The following is a 10,412-nucleotide window of genomic DNA, read 5'->3' on the forward strand; positions in this document are numbered from 1 at the left end:
GATTCATATTAAAACATGACCAACAAATTTTCTTTTTATTTTATGCTCTTTTCATCGTTTATTACGTCATTTCGTTACATAAAATGACGTCATTTCACAGTTATATTACAAAATTGAGCATTACGTCATTTCACTCCTGGAGAGTAGGTCATGTTATAAATTAACGATATTTACAACAGTAACCTGTCAAAAGTTCGCATGCTGGTTTAGTAATAATAATAGGCTGAAGCTATAGACACCACATGTGTAAGAGAAATAACATGGTCGCGTAAAATCTACAAGAAATAAATCAGCCATTTAAATTATTATATATAATGAAGTCTAAATAATTTTGACTTAATATATTTTATCACGGTAAACATAAGACTTAGACAAATTAATATGCAGTACAATTATACAATTACACTTATATCAATACTTATACTTAAAATTTAGTGAGTACTCTTACCTTGACATAAAACGTCCTTTTTATAGAAAACACGAATGCACATAACCAACAATCCTTTTCATGGAAGGTAAAGTCATGTGATGTAGGTTCACGTCTCATTACACACCAATCGAACAAAAAAGAAAATTGCGTGGTTATATTAGACGATCTACCAATGTTAAAATTGAAAGCGTTAACCAGCTAATTTTGTTAACAGCTACGCAAGGAAGCATAAATTACGAGCATAAACCTGTTAAATATGTTCATATAAAAAATATGAATATCCACAGTTTTATAAATTCATATTAGTTTTAAAGCAATATATAAAGGCTAGTTGTGTTGTGTTGAATACGTTCAAACACTTTTGAAAGACAAAGTTCGGCATGAAAGCAAACACGACGTACACCAAATAAAAGATTATGTATGCATTATTGTAAGCACGAAACTCACATGCCATGTAATCACACGACGTACACCAAATTCAAGATTATGTATGCAGTTTTGTAAGCATGAAACTCACATGCCATGTAATCAGGTTCATGATTTGTTATGAATTCAAATAAATCCAACTATATTTAAGCTAGTGAAGACAGTTATATCCAAGTTCTTTATTTAAAGTCGTACTTACTTCGCATTCCCTGATATATTTGATTATTACGTACAATATTCATACAATTTGACTGAAACTTAATCAAACATTTGGAAAATATTGATTACAATACAATACTACTTCATACTCGTCACAAGATTCATTTTATGACAACACACAGCTTAAATATGTATTTATTGAACACAAAACGTGTCATGTCTTATGTGCAGTTGATAAAATCAAAACCAGTAAAAAACTGCATTACTATAATGTTTGTGCAAAATTATAGACGTAGTAATGTTTGTAAATATACGTATATACAATATGTTAGTCTCGTGACGGTTAAACGTATTGAGCTGTTAAAATAAGTTTCTTGTTTGATAAAGTTTTATACACTTCAGAGACTTTCAAAGAACATTTGTTCACATGCGATTGTAAAATAATGCTGAAAATGAACACACTTTAATAGTCTAAAATAATTGAAACAATTTACTTCTAAATTATGCATTAACGATGCTCAGTCCACGACCCATAAACGGCCTGTCCAACATGCTTGATTTATATTGTGATAAGAATGTCATAACAAAACTGTTGTCGGCAATATGTTTTTCTAAACAACGCACATTTTCTGAGCATCTTCTGTTTTTAATTTAGTAGTAAAATTCGAACTCAGTTTCATTTTAGTACATTTAATGTCAAACCTGCGACCTGCGATCATATTGCCAAATCGTTCAGACTAAATGTACATACATTTGATATATAAATACGGACAAGCACAAAATAACAGGTATAACACTACAATGATAAGATACCAACTATCTTAATTAGCTGTAACGTTATATATTTATATATTCCTCTTGACGGATTTTAATAATCTACACTATCATAACATACTTTAAATTGTTAGGATTATATGAAATACGAATAAGATCGATATAAACTAAATACAAACTGACAGGAGAGGCTAACATTTTTTAAGTTCTTTGGAAAAAAGCGTCTGATATGTATTTAGACAACATGGTTATGACAATGTATGTGTAACAAAATCAAACGTTTAATAAGTCAATCGAATTATCAAAACTTTACACCGCTATGATGTAACTAATTAAGTTCATGAAATCTACATTTTCTTACTCATGTATGTGTCTATATTAGATTATTTATCATGTGTATGACATATAATATAACAAAAATGTTTAATTTCAAATTAATTTTTGGATATACATGTCGGAACATGTGGTGCTTTTGTACCAGAAGTAATTATCATAATAAATAAATATATGAACTATTTTGAACACATGCCACATTTTAACAAAACATCTCAAGTACATATTTTACAAACTAACTTGAACAGACGAAGACGTAATCCGTAACATTAAACCTTATAATATAGTTAACTTTCTAGGACCATGAATATGTTCAAGAAATTAAAAAAAAAGAGAAACTTATGATATTTTACAATACAAGTCTCTTCTACGTCGGAACAAATAACGAGCAGACAGTGTGTTACAGAATTTAACAACGCATCGAGGCAAGGTTCATATTTTTTTTATAAAGGCTAATTTATATTTGATTTCGAAATCAAACTGTTGCAGTCATGTTTTTTAAACATCTATCAACATTGATATGTATTAAAAACGTACACCATACACTATTTACCTTATAAAGTTTATATTCCACTTTAAGTCGCTCATGATTTACTGATAGATGATACTCAATAAGTTGGTATTTTCTTAAAGAAGATGTGTATTTTAAATAATGCCATAATAACACTTGGTGTTATATATATTTGGTTATCAAATGTTATTTTTTAAATGCAGACACACAGATAAAAATAAAGTCCGTTGTTAAATAAATACAATTGCATCAGTAGGGATTTAGTACCATTTACGTTTTGGTGAAAATGTGTGACTATGCCCACAATGCAATTAACATTGCAAGAACGCATTGTATCGGAAACTATGCATGTCGTTATTGCGGCTCAAATGCAACCATATGCAACTAATTTTAAGACACAATACAAAATAAACATAAAATGTCGGACAATCCTTGCGCTTCTAAAAAAATGCATCAGTGATTAGTTCCCTGGGCTATACAGAAGCGACATACAATTCTTGTTCCATTCATAACAAAGGCTCCATCTGGATGTAAATGTGTATTATTTGTGTACACAATAAACTTCACATTGACCGTACATCACTCACAGAAGATAAACTTCCGAGCTAGGATAAGCAACGTTAGCCGCTCTAATATAATTTTGGAACGTTCAAGGTTAATGATTTACACTGTATGACCCTTTGTTGTTATGCTTCATGAATGGCTTGACTTTGTTACTCTCTGTGGGACTATGCATTCCGATGGCGGAACTATAACATTGTAAGTTTATGAACGCTGTATATGTTCGAGACCAAAATTTTACACAAAAGCTAAACGTAAAAGTGGTGGTCTTGTTGTCAACTATATAAACTTGTTTTTCTCGAACGTCGAATAATAGAAATAATGTAGGCGTTTAAAACCATTTTGGCTGTGAGTATGCATATATGTGTTTCATCTCAACAGAGGACTCTTGAGTTTTAAGGTATAACACTATAATTATTGTAGGCGAATCGTATTATAAAACGCTTGGCGATGAAGTTTTCATGGGCGATTTCAACTCACGAGTCGGCGGAAAGAGTGACTTGTCAAAACAAAATAATTTGAAACGTTATATCAACAGGCCCGCGATGAGTTTATCTGCCGAATAGCAAATACTATGTTTTTGTTACAAACCGATCTGGGAAAAGATTGTTAAATCAATGCAAATAATTGTAAATGTATTTATTCTACACCAGTGCCTAAAGCAAGGAATGATCAGTTGTTATAGTTTACACAAAGATTAATGTGTTGTTGATTATTTAATTTCTTACTAGGAATTGTATGACAAATATGTTGCTTGAATGTCAATGAAATAAGTGAATTTTCGGATCAATCTGCACTTAAATTTTCATTTAAACAAATTAATAGAGATGACACTTTAAGCAACGCATATGATCAAATAATTTGGAATACTGCGAATTATAGTAATCAATATACCGTAGGTAACATATGACAAACCCAACCAACAAATTTAACCTACTTACACAGTAGTTATTTTTCAATATAAATTGAATTCGTGTATAATAATTGATGACTTGTCTATAATCTTAACAGAGAACAGCTAAACATTTAGTACAAGCGGATAAACGCAGTGTTTTAACGCGCAGGGGACTTTAAATAGACACATATGTTTCTAAACGAAAAAATCATTTTATAACCTGCCAAATGATTCAACGCGTTAAAGTTTTAGAAGCTATGCGGTCATTCTGAAGGAAAAAAACACTATATGACTTAATTCTTACATTTTATTGTGTTCACTGGTGGCATTATGTTTTTACTTGAAAGGCTAGACCAGTTCTTGAACAGATATGGTTGATAAAATAAATGCTTGCAAATAAGATTAAGCACATTTACTCGTTGCTGCTTGAAAATAAAAGCATGCTATCATAAATAAACGATTAAAATCGAATTGTAAATAAAATAATATTTTACACGCGAAATAGAACTAAATATGTGTGTTTTACTATGATGGCGTAAATTGTGAATAAACCAAATGCGTCAAATAGTGTCCGTCTATTAAACACGTATTTAAATTCAAATCAGAGTTTTTATAAAAGTCGATATAATTGTGTACATATGCACAAGGATCAATTGTGTTATGAAATACAATTATTTTGAATTAACAAAGGACTGAGTGCAAACATCTAAATATCGAATGTTTTCTATATATTGTTAACATGGGAGCGAATATTCAATACACCAATATCTCTAAACAATAGTCTTAATGTCATGATAGTTATGGGATTGCGTGTTTTATGCCGTAATATGAAAGATGAGCCGCGGAGTCCGAGATACATTTAATGTCTAACCAGCTCTAACATCGACATTTGTTTAAGCTATGCTGTATATAGTAGTATGATCGATCAAATTTATACTTAAAATAATATTCTATATGTTCATATGTATGTAACTGTTTGTTTGGTTTGATATTATTTTGCTGTATGCAGTAATTTTGAAATATACCTTACTGGGACCTGGACCGATACTCAGTCGCTTATAATGTTTTAAATAAAAACGAAATTATAAATCAATAGAGATGACAAGCCTGGGTACGTATTTTCCGATAAATGCATCGTTAAATAAAGTAAATCACTTCATTACAATTGTAAAAGAGATCCGTGAAGCAATTCTTAAAAGAAAATAAAACTGTTGTTTTTTATAAACAAAAGCTAGTTGCCGGACAACAACAGTTATCAGACTTTTAATCTACAAATATTGTAAGAAGTACTCTTTATTCTTATATTATTGAGAAACTCGAAGTCGGTATAAGGTTCAACATTTCCTGTACGCAAACCATAAGTATGCGATATTAAAAACAGATAATTTAAATGCTATTAACAATTACCATTCTTAAATACTCCACGATCATATACCACGTTGAGCAAATTGGAAACATTAAACTATTTAAAGAATACAAATTCGATAACCATATCTATAAACACTATAAATATACAGTCAGCTGCACAAACAGTAGACACAACTTATTATATCACACGTTTCTTTTAGTCATCGGCATTTGTTACGTTCAAAACACAAAACAAAAGCCATAGTGACAGAATAAAAACTCTACAAAAACACAAATAAAAATAAACTGACATCCGGACACTGTCTTGGCAGGGTTATAATAAATTATGTTGAGTTTACAACTGTTATAATTTTAGTATCCAAACCATAAACATGTACATGTCCCAACTTGTATTTTTTCTGAAAACATGCTAACGTAAATACAAATGGAACACTGTTATAATTTCAAATTGAGTGAAAATTTATCCACTTAGTCTTGGGATGCAATCGCAAGCAGGAGATTTACTTTTTTCATATGAAACCTAAACTAAAACAAAATCACCTTAAAGCTATATCTCGCCAAAATTGATCGGCATTATATTTCGTATTGACCAGATAGAGTTAGAGCAATCTAAACGGGTTTTTGACACGGCAGTGTTGGGATGTGTATACCTTTTATGATCAAAAACAACCTAGGCGCCTCTCGAATATGTTAAATAAATAGTTGTTAGGGTAAAGGTAATTCAATCAGGACGCACTCACAGCATGACATTCATAAAACCTATCCGGAACATCAATTGAAGTTTACGACATCATATTTCAATTTAAATAAGAACAAAGAACTATTTAATTATTGTTTTATGAGCTTTTTGTGCCGTAAGTTAACGGTTAAATGTGTATAAACCCAACATATGCATATTTAAATAGAAAATTATAACAATGGTGGGTAAAATAAATGAACCTTCTTATACAATCTTTATCAAGCAAACATGGCTTTTCCATTGCAATAACGAATGTCATAATGTACATTCTACTTGTCGGTATTTTTTTTAAATATCGCTAAAGCAACTAAATTAAGAAGTTGCTTGAATTTGAGTGCATTTGCGTTCAATTTGGTAACAATTGCTGTTATCATTTCGTATATGTGTATTTGTCATGATAAACAGTGGTACTGAAAGTAAAGGAAATGCGACATATACATATATATCGCCTGATTCCTAGTCAGCTTCATGATTGACGAAACATACACATTTTTATGAACTTCAAAATTAACCTACTTCAACATGTCAGAGCTGCTACTTGATATAATCTCCTGAATGCGAATGACTTACGCATAATCGAATCGTTGATTACATTTAAATACAATCTTTAGTTTAAACTTATTTATTTTAGCTCGATTGCATAGGAAGTAATTCCTACTTATTTGAAATGCTCTCGAGTCCGTTTCCTGGGCCTAGAAAACCAGTACTTGGTGTCTATATGGGAGATCGAAAGAACGCTCCCACAGCGGGGATCGAACCCGTGACCTCACGGTCGCTAGGCGGACACCATATCCATTACACCACAGCAACCACATACAATCTTTAACAAAAAGTGCGTTAAAAACCATCGTACTATTTATATAGGTAAACGTTATCTCAAAGTAATTCATACGCGCTTAATGATCAAATCGAGTGCAGTAAATAAAAACATTATCAAATCTCTACTTCGTAAATGTTGAGATTTTGAATCTATTTACCATTTATGGTTTGTGTGTCTTTATTTCAACTTAATGCTCACTATGCAAATGAACAGCATCTCCACGCTAACTAGCTGTGTTAAGCACGATATTCTGCTTTTTTGCAATACGCATCTTAACTTAATATGCATTCAGTATGGTATTTCAACACGTGCTACCTTACGATGATACATGTATAGTTTGTGTGGGCGTGTACATGTGTTTGTGAATGTGTGCTAGAGTGTGTAAATATTTTCTGGTACGTTAAATCAACGATTATATGAATAGGCGGAAGAGAACAATACATTTGATGAATCTCAAGTAAGGTTTCGGACCGGCTATTCAGCTACAGATAATGTGTTTAGCCTACACGCGATGCATAAAACATATTTGTCTAGAAAGGGGCGGATTAGATACCATTACATACATATTGAATTTAGGAAGGCATTTGATAAATAGTCCACAATGTTATGTTTCAAGCACTTAATAGAAAGTGAATTAAATGTAATTTCAAGAGAAACATTCGATTAACGATGTGCGTGGATTAAAAAAGAACTTTTAACATTATGAAACTAAACGGCACGGTCCCATTGCGTGAGTGTTTTTTCTGGGTAGAAACAGTACTAAGTGTTTATAAGGAGATCTAAAGAACTCTCCCTCAGTGATGATCCAACCCCCTGCTTAGCGAATACAATATCTATTACGCCTCGCTGTCAGTATTTTGTTGGTTTGAATAGTGTTTAGTATAATGAGCCTGGTAATGTTTCACCTTAATCATAATATGTTAAGAAAGTATATGTTATGTTAATAATGTTTAATTTTCTAAATCAAATTGAACAGTCGCAAACAATGTATACTCAATCAAAATAAATAGAAACATAGGTATTATGCGAATACAATCTTCTGCGAGGAAATAAAGTAAATTGGGGCATAAGTAAAATATAATCTGTATACTATCAGTTAATGTTAAGATTTGGCACATTCGAATATATACCGTATAAATATGTTTTCATTTGTATGAGTAATTTTTATAAGGAGCTACGTTTTTGTTTAAGTATGTTTAATTTTTCTATTCAAACGTGCAAAATCATGATATGTATTACCAACTTTATAATGAAAGCTTAAACCTTTCAAATTTTATATCGACATGACGTTAAATTGCGGATTCAGTAGCTATAAAGCTGCCTAGAGAGCTGCTCACAAAATTAAATCGCGTTTTATGGGCAATTAACAAGTCGGTACATCAATCGAATATGGCGGTGGGGACCATATATTACAGTTGAATGCATTATACTTACAATACGTTTTTAAAATGTCTTTCACAGTAAGCCAATATCCTGGGTTGAGAGAAATCGAATATAGCGGGGGTTGGGGGACCGTATTTTTCAGTTGAATGTATTCTGCATAAAAGATGTTTTGAAAATATCTTTCTCATTAAGCCGACACGCTGGGTTAAGAATTAATTAACTAATGGAATTTCCCACCCATAATAGCGGGATCATATAGTGCTTGTATTCAGTGTAATTGTTCACTTTTTGATTAAAGCAACAAAATTGGCACATTTGTACATAAAAGTATTTTATTCAATTTAAGCTATGGACCCATCTCCAATTTTCAAGATGGCCGCCATTTTCAAGATGGCCGCCATGTTGGCCGCCAAAATTTAGGAAATTACATGTAACTGCCATAATTGATTAAAATATTCTGTTTTTGGCATTGAAAATATCTGTTCTGTTTTATATTATAAATTAATTAAAATATGTTTCTACATGACAAAAAAATGAATTTAATATTGCATATAAGTCAAAATGGCTTCCAAAATGGCCGCTAAAGTACCAAAAATAGGCTTTTTCTACTCTTATCTATAATTTCAATATTCATTGAACGTATGTTATATAAGCAAATGTTTTTCTTTTTTGTATTTACAGATACCTTCATTTGTATAATATTCTCAACATATTGTGTCAGTCCTTAAATAAAGAAATAACTGCATTCAACGAGTTCATACTTCCAGATCTTAAAGCTGCCTTAAAATCTAACCGCGGTCACATCCTCCAGCACATATGGTGGTTGTAATCAGTGGAAGTGTTCACTTCTTGATAAAAGCAACACACTTTGCTCATTGTTTGTTTGAAGTATTTAAGACAAAAAAGGCTATAGACCCAAATCATATTTTTCAAAATGGCCACTATTTTCAAAATGGCCGCCAACCTATCAAAAAAAGGAGAAAATATCGAGGTGCTGACTTTTTGTTGAAAATGGCGTTTATTGAAATATTGAAATACAATAAATACACGCGTTAATGTAATCGTGCGCGACAACATGTTTACATTAAAAGCAATACTGTATGTTCAGTTTCTCGTTGTTCTTGTTTCCAACATAATTGAAGCCATACTCTGTCACGAAAGTAACTCAATTTAAAATATGTAATATACATAGATACATAACATAACGTGAACTGGTTCTAGTAGTTCCAGGTTTAAAAGTTGCTAAGTCGCAAATACGATAGCCAACGCTCGTGACGAAATGGATATTGTTATCATATGACTGTGCGTTTAATTTTTAAATAGCTTTACAATAATAAAGTTTGACATTTTTATTGTAGCAATATAAAATAACGTGGACATCTATGTGAATAAACGAAGCGGTTGTCAAGTTGTTTCGACTGTTGAAAGTCAAATGTAGTTTTTAAAAGCAATTAAGTCATAATAGTTATATTATATTTTCGCCAATTTACACAAATTTCATCTTAACCAAAAAGAAGTATGTGCGCAAGCTGAGTGTTTAAAAAAAACTAACAGTATGTTGTACTCCGCCTTGAGATATGATGTGACGATAACATAAAATTCGCTTGCCTTATTTCAATGCTATTTTGTCCTCTGCCTAGGGAGGTATCCAGATCGTATCGTAGAAAAACACATTGAATGGGTTTTTGGTACACTATTCACTTGAAAGGATACAAGCAAATTCATAATTAACTTCTATTTGATAGCCGGTAGAACGATGTATGGCATGCTTCTTTTGAGAAAATATTTGTTAATTTGAAATAGTTCTGTTCATGCTGAGTTCAAAAATTGGATTACAAAATTGAGCTTTTGTAAATGAATATTTAACCAACTGAAAGTGAGTATTGGCGTGGATCAGCGTGAAATAGCGATGTAATTATCACGAAATTCTGATCAACTGTTTTGTAGCACGTATCTCAAAATTGTATAACATCAATTAAATATCGAAGGTTCAGTGAAAACCTACTGTATCAG

The sequence above is a fragment of the Dreissena polymorpha genome, unplaced genomic scaffold (assembly GCF_020536995.1).
Source record: "Dreissena polymorpha isolate Duluth1 unplaced genomic scaffold, UMN_Dpol_1.0 chrUn106, whole genome shotgun sequence".
Taxonomy (NCBI): domain Eukaryota; kingdom Metazoa; phylum Mollusca; class Bivalvia; order Myida; family Dreissenidae; genus Dreissena; species Dreissena polymorpha.